Below are 16,397 nucleotides of genomic sequence, written 5' to 3'. Positions count from 1 at the left end.
GCCTTAATCATAACAATGTATGACACTCTCTGCTTACAACAAGCATCTTTCGTGCTGTAAGGGAAGCAAGAAAATACATCCTCTAAAAGTTTTATTCATAAAAGTGTTGTTACAGGTACACATTGAGTTGGGAGGGGTTTAAATCACTTTGTGAAAATAATAATGCTGTGTCTCCAATGTAAATATAACCTTAGAGGACTACCCTGCCCCTTAACCAACTCATATACAACTTTATCCCCTTTAAATACATTTATAACAGATACAAATGCTGTTAAATGTGTGAGACATAGTAAAAAATCTTTTACCATATCATCCTCATTCCAGCTTAATTCAATTGAAGGTATCTTATCCCAAAATCACTGGGAACAAAACAGCAAATAGCCAAGACAAGGTGCTAGTTCTTCACCAGCCTGGCTCTTGTACACACTTAGAGAGAGCCAAATTGCAAAATCAAAGGAAAATCCTTAAATACACAGCAAACATTATTTTTAAGAAATAAAAATGACTACCTTTAAAAATAGCTATTATGTGCCCATATTTGTGGATTCTTCGTAAAATAACCATATAGGGGTTGTGGCAAATGCTGTACTTTTACTATAGAACAATATACTATCACTGACTTGGCAAATGTAAAGAGTTCATGACAAATAAACAAAAAAACACACATGGGAAAACAAGTACTGTATATATTTACCGTAATGGAAGTTAAAAGCTCTATTTTTTTTTGTTTTTTTTAATGTTCATTCTTTTCCTGATGGCTTTAGAGACAGAAACTGCAGCTTCTATTTGCATATGACAAGTTTCTGCTTACTGTATGCATCACTCACCAGCAATGCCAGTTTACATAATTATCTGGAAGTCACCATTTCGAAACTTCTAAACCAAGTGTCTTCCCGTTTCAAGTCTCCATAATCCTATTACAAAAACATAAACATAAATTCATCATCATTGGGTTTCTTGTACAGTAAAACCTAGTTAAACTAAAAACTGATTTCTTTAGTTTGCAAGGTTTGTGAAGGAAACAGTGCTAAGGCACATATCTAAGCACTAATATTGTAGGAAAATAACTGAAAATGAATAAGTCTCAAAGTCATTAAAACACAGATAGTAGTATTACTTTCAGTGACTAGTGAAAAAGATTTATTTTTAGATGTATAGTACTCTGCAAATTAAGAAAGAACTTTGTGTCTATAAACACAAACAAGCTACTGTCCTTGTGCATGCACATACACACAGTATATACATTTTTAACAGAAAGGCAGGACTTGTTTTTTGCTTAAGAATAAATATATATCAAGAAAACTGTATAGTGTAATTTTTTTCTACAATTGCAAAAAAAAAAACCCAACAAAGATGGAAACAGTATATTGCAAAGTAGGACACTACAGGTAACTGCATAGAACATAACATGGCCATTTAATTCAGAAAGTAAGACATTGCACTTTTTCAGAAAAAATACAAATATTACTGGGGAAATTATTTAATGCATGTTTATATATTATAAACCCAAACTTCAATATATACACTGTACTCCATCTTATATACCCATCATCTGAATAAAAACATTATGTCACTCTATTTATATTAAGAAGATACCCTTTTATCAGAAAGTAATATACTTTTTGCACCTTTAAAAATTACTTAGCATCAAATAGAGAAGTAGTAAAAATAATCATCATATAGACCAGGGCTTGATTTTTTATGACTAACAAATTAAAATAATTGTCCCTTGAACTTTTTTGTTGTGAGTCATTTAACATCTGCTTAAGATCTCTTTTACAAATGGTTTCTCTTTCATACACAATCATTTTTCATAGCTTAAATATCTGTTTTAAATTTTCCACTTTTGAGTCAAGACTTTTAAAATATAGGGACAGCCTACATAGCAGGCTTTTTACACTCATTTCAAAAATAAGATAATGAGTCTAAAAATGGAACATCTGAACACTGGCATCATGCAAAAAAGAAACACCAAAACTAAGTGATTCACTTCCATTATTCTTTGGTGTAAAATCTACTCTTATTGTAGGTAGTGTACAATTAAAGTTATTGTATAGAATGACATGCATCCCTGATGAAAACATTTAGATTGTACAGCTAAACTGTTTGTGAAGTTTCTCTTACCACCCAAGCTTTTGATGCAGACTTTCAGATGGAGTTTATGGTGAAATGTTTACCAATGTAAAGATTTTTACTTTTTTCTTTTAGATTATGTCTAATATCCATACTTAGAGGTAATTACATCTTTCAAGGACATACTCAAAGACACACTAACTTATACCTCTTCAAAACATAAAAAATAGGGAAACCCAAATCTAGGTCAAAACTCAAATATAAAAATCCTAATATCTTTGTTTATCTTTCTATCAAGGTAAATGTACATACACTTAAAAAATCCTGCCGTGCAATTCAACTTCTTGGCATAAAAATGTTTAAAAATAGAATATGGTAAACAAAACAGATTCAAACAGGAAGTGAGCTGCCATGCAATGCTCGTATATTATTAAAAAAACAGTAAAGCTAAAGAACAAACTGTAACAGACTTAAAGTAGTTTACCAGTAACTTTGAATCCACATGAAGTACATATATATGTATATGTTCCTTTATATTAAAAATGCTGTATGTATATATATATATATATATATATATATATATATATATATACAGCAGAGTATATATACTGTATACATATATATGTGTGTGTATATATATATATATATATATATATATATATATATATATATGCAGAGTAAATATATACATAACAATATTTCATAATTACATAGTCAACTTTTACAGCTTAAAATTTGTATGTGTTTAATTTAATTTAAAATGATGACTAATATTATTACTATTATCAACTGTTTTATTACTGCTAATCAGAATAATCTAGCAAAATTAATACCTTAATTCATATGGTTAAATATCTATTAACAGCTTTAAACAAACCCAAATATAAATGAAACCAGAAAGCAATGCCCACACATTTTGACGGGTATTTTCCACTTTTCACAATTCATGCTGTGTGAGTTGGAGCTGTTGCTTAAATGTGGTTTTGGCCCAGCTGGGAAAAAGATGACAAAGCCAGTGAATCCTAATAGCAGTTAATGGAAATTGTAAGGCAGCAGACAACAGTTTTAGTAACAGTAAATACAGATGCAAATAAATGTGATTTAATTTGCAATGCAAACTAAAACTGTCAGAGTTAGGTTTGTGCAAATTAGTTTAAAGTAGCTGTTTACACTTAAAAAAATGCAGATGTGAATATGAAATAAATAGATAGGGTTTAAACAAGGCTAAAGGTGCAGCATACAGTATATGTTCATATTGTTAAACTTGAAATGAATTAATAATGCAGTAAGTAGTAATTATCTATTTCAACTGTTAAAAGTCATTTCTGTTTATTCATTTAAAATTCAGCCAAGCAGAACAAACAAACAAATAAATAAAGCAACACTAAAAACACAGGAGCTGGTACTGGTCTATTAAATTTTCATAGGCATTTGCTGCTACTGAAAAGGTTAACAATTTTCCTATCGAAACTGAGTGTGGGTTGTGAAAGAACATTTTAATGAAGAAAATTTCCCCTCGGTTGCTATTTTATTATCACCAAAGCCATCAAGTTTCAGAATGACTTATTTTATTTATTTATATAAAAACAAAGATCAGATAAGTAGAGCAAAGCATCAACAAACTCCCAATTTCTACACTAATACACCTTTTCAAAGGGGATAACTATTTACTTTTTTCAACACCTCAATATGAATCAGCAGCACCTTACTAGTCTAGACATTAACAAAAGGGAATAACTAAAGAAGCACATGGTAGCAATCATAAATTAAGAAGGATAGTGTAACATTTACTTGTAGTGGAATTTTGACTATTGTAGAATTTTGGTTTAAATGGTTGAGAAAAAACATTTTAGTGGCTATGCTTTTGGCTAGTTTCTTTGAAAAATACCATAAACATAATTTTTCATTTATTTTTAAATAACATATTTACATTTGAAAATTATGCATGTATAAACTAAAGCACATACATTAAAATGCATAATCAAGACTAAAAATATACTTAAGAAATGATCTGCCTTTTTTATCTGCACTATGATGAGTACAAAACAATGTGGTTACGAGTCATAAGCTTTGGAGGCACAGCATTTGTTTCTCAAGCAGACTTAAGAGTATAACATCTGCACAAAAACAAACAATGTATTATATTTGGTTGTGAATTCTCAAACAAAACAATTGCAAAGTGATCAGATACTAAGTCAACCTAATAATTAAAAATTGCAGGAAAACAAGACTGTATAAAACTATTAAAATGATGCCTTAATTTGCCATTATAACAAAAATGAACTACATAGACTCCCTCTACTGTAGCCCAGAATCTCAGCAATCAAATGTGAAACTAAAAAAACACCAAATTTGCTTTTAGACTTTATTTTCAAATTCATATTGAGTATTCAATACCAAAATCTGTAACTGAAAACTGTTACTTTAATGAATATGCACTAGAATTATATAAATACTTAAAAAATGAGGTCATAAGTAAACTTCTGAAATTAACACTGAAACTACCACGCAAATGATAAGTAATACAAAATGAAAAAAGAAAAAAAAAAAAAACTGCACTTGCACTTTAGTAGGTGTTAGGGATTTATGTGAAACTGCTACCAGGAGCAGCAAGTCAAAATAAAATGCTTGTGAAGAAATAAAAACTATGTAAAGTTTTCTCAAACACAGCATTGTTTTTAATATTTTCTTTTACACAAGGCAAATACTATTTTACAGCACATTGCTTTCATCTATTTTGATAAAAGTAACAAAAACTGTAGGAGGATCTTTTCAGAATTTAATATTATCTCTCTCTAAACCCACACAGTGAAAACTTACACAGACATGACATGTTATGAAACTACTGAACACAAGGTTCTAACACATAATAAAGCTCCTGCTTTAGAATTTAAAAACAATTTAACCCATTTCTTAAAAACCAAATGTCCAATCAAAACCACAAATTGTTCACAAATATGAAAGTATAAACATGGTAGTACACAATGTACAAGTATAAAAGTACAAAAGAACCAATTATGGTGAATATTGGCAGAAAATCAATTTCCTTATAATCTGAGTTTATCTTTTAAGATTTTATAGCTCTCTCAAACTTTAGTGTCACTTTTAATTTTTTCTGAGGACATCTAAACAGAAAAGACTAGATGAGAGTTAATTCCAAATTGAAAATTAAAAAGAGTTATAAATGCAATGTTCTGGCACATGAGAAAGGTCCAACAAATAAAATGTCACATTTCTCACTTTTTGTACATATTGACTTTCACTTATTTTTAACACACACACCCACACAAATATATATAGTATAATAACTACATATATAATATAAAAGCTATATAATAATAAATATATATATATATATAAAATATACAGTTATTTACTGTTTGATGTATATATATTATATTATATTATATTATATTATATTATATACACTATAGGCACCATCTCAGTTCTGATATTCAGATCATCTCATATTCAGAAAAGTTTTAATTTTTATACTTTTTTTGTACTTCAAATAAAATCATTACAAAAATAAATATCTTTAAGGAATTCCTGTTCATATATATTTGTATACATTTTTGTATATACAGAAAACTGCAGTTTATCTGTAAATAAGTACTGACATGGACAATGAAATACTGCACTTAAATTCCAAGTGTCTGCTCAAGTGTGGCTTGATTTTACAACTTTCTTATATTATATTAATGTTCTTGTTTTGAGCTTCATGAGGTAAACAACAAATCATTAGTGAATCTTTTTTGGAAATGTTTTCTACTTTTTTGCAGCCAGCATACGATGTCTATAAAAAAGACACAGAGAGAGAGAGAGAGACACACACACACATACACATTTTACTGTCATATTAGACTTTCAGCTGGGTGCATAGTATCAGATGCCTGTGTTGTTTTGCAAGTTTCTCTAACCACAAGTGGGTGTCCAAGTCTCCCAAGTCTTATTTTTTTCTTTTTTGATATTAACCACATATATTCATTTTGACCTTCTCACAAATGCATCACTAACATAATCATTTTACCTTATTTTTTGATTGCTGACAACTGAACACATGTAAAAGCCTACATACCCTGTTTTTAGATGTGTCTTTAATCAACAGTTTTTGATCTTTTGATTGTCACATGCTAATGTTGTTAAACTGTACTGATCAACATCACAAAAAAAAACTGCTCAAAATCTATCAACAAATGGATTTTACTTTTAACAACATGCAAGAATGTCAATGTTGTTTTTCATATTTATATTAAATAAGTAAATGTGAAAAGTTTGTAAAAAACTTTAATCATGATACTATTGAATATTTACCTCTTTACACTTTTTTCTTCTTTATTTAGTGTCACATACAGTCCAGCCTTGCAGAAGCATAGGCTATCTGCAACAGATTTTTAAATGAAACCAATTATGTCTTAGAAATATTTATAAAATTGTTCTATTTAACAACACTTAAAAATAAATAGAATGAAGATACAAACAACTGCATTAAGTTGTGGGAATTTTCTCATGAAGTTTAAAAGAACAGTAAATATGTTTAGTAAATATGGCACACCATACTTAAATGTCAGAATGAAGTAAAAATAAAGTCTATAAATCATTACATGCTAAATGATGGCAATACTTACTAAAATACTGCTAATTTGAGGAAATTTTTACTCAGATGAAAGAAAAAAGCTTCCCTATCAGAAGACAGCTGAAAACAAAACTGAGAAGAGGCTGTGGTTTTCACAGAAAACAGTTAGATTTTTTTTTATTTAATATTAGATGTGGCTACTCTACAATTTAAAGAAATGACATTTAAACAGCCTATAATTTTCATATGCATTATCTATGTATGGTTTTAAAATACAATCTGCATACGTCCTGATCATTGACCTCACCTGCCAAGGAGTTTTTTTTTTTTTACAAAGCTCTTATAACAACTTCCCTACAAATACAGTAAAGTGCACATTTTTGTCAATAGTGTACTAAAATATAATGTTAGAAAATTTTTGGAAACATATTTGTTGCACCAGATAATCAACATTTCCCAGTTAAAGTTTCTAAAAACATAAGCAGCAAGACTTTAGTCCTTAATTATTAGTTTTGTGAAGTAAATTAGGATTGTACAGTTATCCACTCTTTCAGTACCATCATGGCACTTTTGCTAAGGCAATAAAGAATCAACACGAATAATTGATATAAATACTGATTCATTGTACTCATTCACCTTTATCTTCGCTCAATGCCTTTTTAAAGTTACGTTAAAACGTTTGCTACAATTGTCAAATTAGTGTGGGTTTATTTGTTTTCCTGCTATGTGTCCAAGTCTTAAGTTACCTTTTTAAAATAGTGGAACTTTTACTTATCTATTCTTGTAAACAATTTCAAAACCCAGAATTTAATATTAGAATAGCACAGGGGGTGCATTCGGCACTTTATTGTTAAACAGACGTGGAGTTAATTAAAAAAAACTGTTTATATATGGCTCTGTATGTTAAACCTTAAAAAAAATGACAGATGCAAAAGATATACACTTCAGGCCTCAGGCCTTCCTTCAAAGTATCTAAATTCAAGCAGCTCTCACAGAAGAAAAAGAAAACACATTAATAACACCTCCAGAGTGAACCTTCACACACACTAACACAGCAGACAGTGGTCATTATTATTATGGTAGATGAAGGGCAATAGCACAAACTGTGAATAGTATCATATCAAAAGGCCACCATGGCCTGGGTGGTCAGATGAAGATATACAGAGCAAGTGAATAGAGGGCCGACCCACTGTCATGAGGCAATGTTAATTTTGTATATTTCAAATACTTGTATATTCAAGGAAAAGCTAAACGTTAAATCAAAAGTTTATTTTTAGTCAGTAACAATTTAAACAATTTGACGTCCATGTTTTTACATAAGAGATCAAGATGATATGTTTACAGAAATAAAATAAATGATCTTCCTTTCTTTATAAAGGACACTGTTTTATTTGTACCTCTATCTAACTGCTTTATCTGACCCTACAGGATGCTTACACAGGGTATGGTAAAATCTGTGGAGCAGATATTTTGAAAATGATGGTGATTATGGTGAAAAGAATATGGGTGTAAAGTTTCAAATTTACACACAGACAGCATGTGTCAACTGCATTAATGAGAACTAAAAGACACATTTTAAAATTTTGAAAAAAACTAATTTGTAAAGGTTGACTGTCTATATGGCGTTGAACATTTTTAGTAAATAAATTGAGACCACGCACAGAGAAAAAAGGCCTATAAAAAGCAAAACCAACAGAAATACAATTGTTTGAAAATCAAATTTAAAGGACTACATTTTTTTTTAAGAAAATGCTGTTTAAAAGTTACATTTAGTACCTGTAGTTTCTGTTTATATGCTTTCTTAAATACCTGTTACTTTGTCTGGAATTACTATTAGGATAACTTATGTTATTTTTTTTCTTTTACCTGTATAATTTCACAACCATAATCATGGAAGATTATTGTATGTATTTTATTAAAACAACTACAGGTATGTATTTTAAACTGAACCTAAATATTATAATGACTAAATAAATTTCAGAATTTAAATTCTTCATGTGGTAAATTTGAAGCTTTAAACCATGAAATGTTTGAAATTAGTTTATGAGAGCCACAGAATTATTTCCACCATTCTAATAAATTGTTAACATATGTCAAAATGAATCCTGACACCAAGATTTTAAATTTCAGTATGCCTATGACCTGACAAATGGTATATCATTAATAAGCAATTATGTATGTCAATCAAGAATACTGACTGTTACATGTCTATTATGTAAAAGTACAATAAGTCAAATAAAACCTCTAAGCACAAAAGACAAACTCAATAATTACTAAAACAATTCACATTAATGCACTTATTTATGTAATAAAGAAACAGTATTGCCTCAAAGCTTTATCAAACAATTTGTTTTCACCTTCACAATGAACAAAAGATTCATCAGAACTTCTACATGCAGGAATGTGAATAGACCCTGTCTATGGCTTCATTGTATACTGTTAATCCTCCAAACATATTGCAGAATTGGCAACTTTTTCATTTCATGCAGTTAAATTGTCATTACACATGTCCAAATGTCTTTTTTTATACTTTTTAATGACATTAAGTAACCACAGCAAGACTAAATTTGCATTGTGTTTTTGTAGCTAAATCAGTCTGTTCTCATTTCTCAACTAATGTTCAGATTCTCACATACATTAACATAGATCGTTACTTTGTCTACTTAAAACCTATCAATCAGGGTTTTCATCCATCAACAGATATTCAGTATGCAAATAAACACACACACACACAAAGATGTGCATGTTAAAATAAAACTACTTTGAATCTTTGTCTAATATTTACCATTTTTCCAATGAGTAAGAATGAAATAAGTGAAAACCTTGAGCAAATTAATTTCTTAAAACCACAGTGGAACTGTGGTATGTTAGTGATTCATAAAAAGAAAATAGACCTGCACCATCCTCCAGAATTTTAAACCAGTAAATGCTATATTGACTTAGCTTTTTCAACTGACGTATTTGAACTGTCAATATCTGCATGCAAGATATCTTTCCTAAACTTACAATTTGTATTTTTCAGATATGCAATGTATAAAACACTTTAGATGTACTGAAAAACATTACTTTTGCATAAAATATTATGTTATTTTGAAATTATCATTAATGACTAAAAAACAACAAAAATATTTAATTAAATAAAAGACAGCATACAATTTAACTAAGTAATGGCAGTTTGTTGTAGAGTGCAATAAAAAGAAAATTATCTCAAATTGTGTTCTTTATACTGTAGTCTAGCATGTGAAAAAAATGGATAATTATGTCAAATTAAAACAAAAAACAACTTAATGAGGATAGTACATTTCTAAGGCCTTAAATATGGTAGGATGGGTGGTGGAGAGGCAAAAATGCATACAGTAAAATGATTTTTTTTTCTATTGTGTGTGTGTGTTTGTAATATATATGCATTTCATTGACTGAACGCCTTTTAAAAAGTAAACTATTTCTGAAGAAAATGTAAATTACAGTTGATGATGTGCATTTATCAAAAGTTTAACTCACTCAACCTGAACATAAATATTTTCACCTTTTTTGCCATTTTCTATATGCTAGAAAAACTGAGACTCTAACTTTAAATGGATGACTCAGATATTGTAATTAAATATTAATATAGTTATCAGTTTATCTTTACAGTGCTACAAAAGCAGCTTTGACTGAGAGCAACTATGTTTGAAAATAACATGCTAATGATACCATGTAAAGACTTCTTTGCAGACCTAAATGTAATCAAAGAATGCTGTTATTGTTAAAAAGGATTTGACTTCTGACCAATATTTATTCAAAACCTTATTTGAATCATCCTAAGGATTCTCTGATATAATAATAATAAAGCCAAATTCACCAGATTAGTTCTAAGTGACACCATCTGTGAAGCTTTCAATGTTTGCATCCTGGGCCTTGTCTAAAACAAGTCTGATTCATTGCTTTATTAATATCTCCACCTACAGACAGGAAAAGAGCTTACAGGTAGAGAATTTGAAAACAATGCTTTGAACAAATTAAACTTGAATGGCCAAAACAGGTATAAATTCTGGACATAAATGAAGTATGAATATTAAATTACATTATCACTTAAATATGTATTGGATTTTATTTTCTATACATTAAAATATATGCACTGTTATATAGCAAAAAGGAAAGAAAAGTGCCTACTTGATTTACTCAAGCAAAAAAAAAAAAATCATGTTGAAAGTGAGAAGGTAATGATTAATTTAGTTGCTAGTCTTATTGGGATTCTTATGTGTCTGTCTGAAAAGGTTTAAATTTGAGCCTGGATATATCACAATGTTCAGATTGCTCTGAACTCCATGGTTAGCTTTAGTTTTGTACCTACCACTGAAATTAAACACAGGAGGAGGAGGAATAGAATGAAATCAATTTGTTTACAGTCAGAGGAACACATGGCTGTTGCCTAATGGGCATCAATCTGTATTAGTTACAGCAGATTCTAAAAAAATGTTTACTACAGATAAGGTCTACATATTTTCCTTAATAATCTATCCTCTGTTTGAATAAATCAGAATCACAGGGTCAAAGTAATAGCACTGTTTTAAATTATTCTTAGTTTATAGAGTAACTTTTTAAATGAGCATTAAACATTCCTAAAGCTTAACATCTCAGAAAACCAGTTCTTCCTTACACACTTTATTGTGTGTAAAGTGTGAGATATCTGAGACCTACCAACGCATACCTCAAAATTATGTGAAATCTCCACATATATTCATTTAGGTTTAAGAACACTAAAACCTTGTAATTTCATTGCCTTATTCTTCCACACATTATTAGACTTCATTAATCCCAGCCATGATTATAGGGTCAATTCCTAATAATTTGACTGAAGAAACACTGTTGCTGTGCTGCATCTGGATCCTAAAATCCCCTACTCATTCATCAGTTCACTAAGTTCACTGTACTGCAGAAAAGATTCATAGTAAATACAACTGTAATATATGTTTATATCATTTGTACAACCATACTACCCTTATATTACATTTACATTTTACTTATTTGGCTGACACCTTTATCCAAGGCGACATACAACATGTATGATACAATTCCAATTGGAGCACAGGCAGGACAAGTGACTTGCTCATGGTAGTTGGATTTGAACCCACAACCTCAGGGCTTGAAGTCAAAAGCTTTAAACACTTCAATGTTAAACTGAACTGAGTAGCAAAGATACTTTCTGAACCTGATTAATCCATCACAGGATGATGAGGTCTAGCAGCACTGGGCTCAAAGCACAGCAGAGCACATTCAGTCATGTCACACTTAATGTTATGTTAAACAACACAACACCCAAGCCTCTGGAGGAATCTCAGAAAATGCACACAAATGAACAAAGAACATGCAAATTCAATACTGACCATTGCCAAGTCAAGGCATTTAAATGAAAGGTTCTTTAATCACTGCAGCACTGTGGTGCTCATGAAAGAAAAACACAGCAAAAACACCTAAAGACCACTAGGCTAACTGAAAGGGCAAAAGATTAGATACATTATATATTTGTTAGATCTTGATTTTTGTCTCATACCTTTGTAAGATCAGATTTATTTTATAGCCTAGTTTAGCATGTGTTTCTGACCATTCTGTACCAGCCATAAAGCAGAGTTACTGTTTGTATTTAAAAAATACATCATTAATTCTTTGTAAAAAAGCTTAGTAAAGTCAAAAATGACTTCCTGCAGTAAATATACTGTAAATGTTACATGTAACATGTTTGTAGTAATCATTTGGAGGTTTAATACATACTTTGGCTGTACATAATTTCTCTTGCATACTGAATTTGAAACTCAAATACCCTTAAATGCCGTACATGTTTATTTGTTGTTAAAGCATGCATTAGTTATTTAAGTGTATTAATAAATTTATTTATTTCATTCATTCATTTATTTATTATTTATCATCTGCCCATGTTCTATTAAATTTGCTTAACGCACTTCTGGATCATGTTGAGAAGATCCAAGTATGTTCAAAGCACCAGTTCATCAAAAGGCATAGTTACATACTACGTCACATGGGGTAAATTTAGATTTGCTAACAGACTTGAAATGTAAATGCAGGGATGTAGGGGTGTAGGTGGATTGGCCAGAGAAAATGCATACAAACCGTAATAATTTGAAACTGTAGTAATGTATATTAATTTAACATAATTTAAAAAGAACTATAAAACAGAGTGTAAAAATGAAACACAAGAAATTTGAAAAGTTCAAGACCAAAAGGCTCATACCAACAATTAGTGAATCAGTTTAGTTGAAGATGAAGAGAAACGCGCTTTATTTATACTAAAACAGCCAGGTTTGTTTTGTGACATCATGCCAGAAGAAAAGAAATACCAAAAAAATATCCTAATGCAATTTTTGGTTAAGCATAAACCAATAAAGAATTAAAAAAAAAAAAACTACAAATGAAAAAATATATAACACAAGCTACTAAATAAATATGAATATCTTTCTTAATAAAACTGCTCACTAAATTTTGAATATTTCAAAGATGAAATACTTATAAAAAAAACACCCAACATGAAAATCAATAACTCTTATTGTCTGATCAAGCCAATGTATAATAGAAATTTATTTTTTACTTCCAACGGTTCAGCATTTCATTAATCAAATTGATCTATGGCATGAGTGCAAATAAATTACTGTGAGTAATATCTTTTGAAGAAGAACAGCTGTTGAATGAATGTAACTGAAATCTACAAGAGCAATCCGATGTCCTAGTTGTGTACAGAATATGTTGTCAGAGTAGCACTTCATTTAGCTTGTGAAAGCATGAGGTGTTGTTGGGGTTATTGTATGGGACTCCGCAGACAGTCATCAGGTAAATCCCCACCTACGCACCAATTACACGTCATACATTTAGCAAAGGCATTAATAAATGATTTTTGGTAATTTGTGGCCAAGTGATAATGGCAGCTTAAGCCAAATAAGTTTTATTTACCTCCTGACTGCCTCTTTCAAACAAGCACATCAAAACCATGCAACACCTTTCTTTACACAGAAATTCCCTTTGCAGTTTAACTAAATTAATGTACACCTAATTGTGCTAAATTTGCAGTTAGTAGCATTTAGTTTCATTAGCAGAATATTCTGTTAAAACTTACTGATGTAAGTAAACAGTACTGAGCCATATCATTAATTTACCTATTGTTATTAATCACACAGTTTTCTACTATAGTATTTTAACTGGTGCAATGCTATGTTATGCTATGCTTAAATAGGGTAGCCATTTGGCACTATTTTGACAGACAGGCTTAACTGCTTCATGCTTCTTCACTCACCCATGTACTAATTTAAAAACTGGTTTTAGTATGTGCTTCACAGACTACAGTGATGTCCAGACATTTCATGTTAGATAGTTGTTGTCAAACTTTCATATAATGGTAACTTAATTACTGATCAGGAAAAACTTTCCCAAAAATGATGAATCTTGCAGATTAATAAGCAACCTTATAATTTACAAATGCAAACTATGAGCTACTTTTTCCCAAAACTCCTGTCAATCATTCCCTTTATTCAGAAGTATAAAGTACTTCTTTGTTAACCCTGCCCATAAACTCACCTTCTAAAGAAAGCATCTTAAGCCAATTGAAAAAATTTTGATTGACAATGCTTTCATTATATGGTGATATAAACTGAGAAGATTAAACTGTGAAAAACTGTGAAAACTGACATCATAGCTTAACCAAATAAAGTGTACAAATAAGTACAAAATCAGACACCTATTATTTCTAAAACAAATGCCAAAGAAACGATGCATGCAGTACAAAATAGAACTAGTTTTAATCTTTGTGGAATCTTTTTTTTTTTTGCCCTCTCAAATTTGGACGTGTCATGTTATTATTTATGGTTTGGAATTATAGTATTTTTATCACTGTGAAGGCAAAACTAATGTGTCAGTAATATGGATTTATGTTATCTTGAGTATGACCTTTTGAATTTTTGAGTCTAACAATACTATCATCATAATATACTTTTCTATAAAGATGGCCATGTTCTTTTAAATGACGACACAGTGTTGTTGATACTAAGAACCTTTCCAATAGCGAGAAAACTCAAGTGGGATGAAACAGTGAAGAGAATAAGCCTAAACATCACAATTTAGCTTTAAACTATTTTTGGTCACAAAGTCACCACCTGAACAGCCTGTTTAACGAATTTATACAATCTATAGTTTTCCCAAAATCGTTTAATGAAGTAAATAAGTTCCATGATGTATAAAAAATCCACATACTCTTTAGGCAGTACATGGTGTGTTTATTTTTGGAATACATGGGGAAAAACTCAGAGACAATCAAATGCAAACAAATTATTATAGTTAGAAACTGGGAAACAAAATAAAATAATTATGTATAACGATAGTGACGATGGACTGACTAGAATCCACACCAGCTTAGTATACACCCTTTGCTGCAAGATGTGTAAATTTGAATTCCCTCTCTTCTGACATGCTGGCTCATGAACAAATAACAGAATTTATGCGCAATTACTGTGCATTTAGGAATATAAGTATTGAAGTTACAATCAGCCACAGTGATAAAGAAGCATGAATGGGATAAGACCAAATTTCATTATCAGTTTTACAGCCATATGCTTAATAAACATTGACCATTTAATGGCTATTTGCTTGCTGTACAGTTCAGATCAACAATCCCAGCCAGACCTCCACTCTGTTGCAAAGTAAACACTCGGACATTGTTACCTCATTTATAAACGCTAAAACTCAAGATTTTTTTCCCTGTTTTTGCATGACATGTCAAAATTACAGTCTACGATGAAACAGATCATTTTAGTACTTTACCACTGATGAACCGTATGTTAGGCATGGCAATATTAGATAAAGTTTGAGGCACACAGGTCTTTCGCTGGAGTTTATTTCAATATTGAGCAGATTTGATACATTACTCTTGTTAAAATAAACCCTGATTGGGATGGCATACTTTAAAATCAAGGATGCGGATGAGATAACAAGCACAGCTCGGTGATGTCACAAACCCGTTAAAACCATTGCAATACTGCGGTATTATTAAATATATTAAGATGATTGCACTCTGACCATTTAAGTATATAAGGATAGTATGACAGTAAATTGCTCTGTGACACCACACACCCCATACTGAAATATCAGTACTAATAAATGAATAAAACTAAATGTATACATGTAAAAACAGCTCACTTGATAATACTTACTCCATCCTAAGGGTCTTGTTAATTTGTTACATCAAAGGTGCCATCAACAAACAAGCAATGGCTGTGCGAAATAAGGCGAAAGTCCTACTTTCTTTGGTGGATAAAGATAACATTTTTTTTCCAGTCTAAATACTGACTGAATTAGAAGTATGGGGGTGGTCATTCAAGCATGACAAATCCTCCATGGCTCTATTTTTAGTAACATGTGGCATGTTTTAAGTGCATTTCCTTGACGTTTGGTGAAATCTGCCTGATGCTCACTGCCATTGGGGCACCAGTGACTGAGGTAAAATATGGCCAATGAAATATGCATAAAAAGTCATTAGTGCATCATAAGGCTTTGGTATTTGCTCTCAGTTCTAAACGGGAGATCTGACTGATGTCTGAAATGACCAATGAAATCCACAGATTCCAATGCCAGCAGTGCAAGATTGGGTGTATGATCACTCAGTTAATTAAGAATTAGTTTTACCTTCTGCAATGCCTTTAATTAATTTAAACAATAAAATTTAGTGATGCCAGAAATATGAAGAGATTTCTACACATAAATTACATTT

The 16,397-nt window shown here is 30.6% G+C and overlaps 1 long non-coding RNA gene across 3 annotated transcripts in view; it reads right to left on the bottom strand.

Moving 5' to 3' along the window:
• LOC120525786 overlaps nucleotides 1-16,397 on the bottom strand; it is a 314,026-nt gene that overhangs the window by 67,365 nt on the left and 230,264 nt on the right. For 2 of the 3 annotated variants that reach the window (XR_005633016.1, XR_005633017.1), the window contains one exon: nucleotides 828-914. The exons of the other annotated variant lie outside the window; for it this stretch is intronic. This is a non-coding gene — a long non-coding RNA (uncharacterized LOC120525786). The remainder of the gene's footprint in view (nucleotides 1-827; nucleotides 915-16,397) is intronic. 3 annotated transcript variants of the gene reach the window in all.

Source organism: Polypterus senegalus, chromosome 3 (genome assembly GCF_016835505.1).
Source record: "Polypterus senegalus isolate Bchr_013 chromosome 3, ASM1683550v1, whole genome shotgun sequence".
In the NCBI taxonomy this organism is placed as follows: Eukaryota; Metazoa; Chordata; class Cladistia; order Polypteriformes; family Polypteridae; genus Polypterus; species Polypterus senegalus.
The sequence above is the reverse complement of the archived record's forward strand: the minus strand, read 5'-3'. Positions and strand labels throughout refer to the sequence as shown.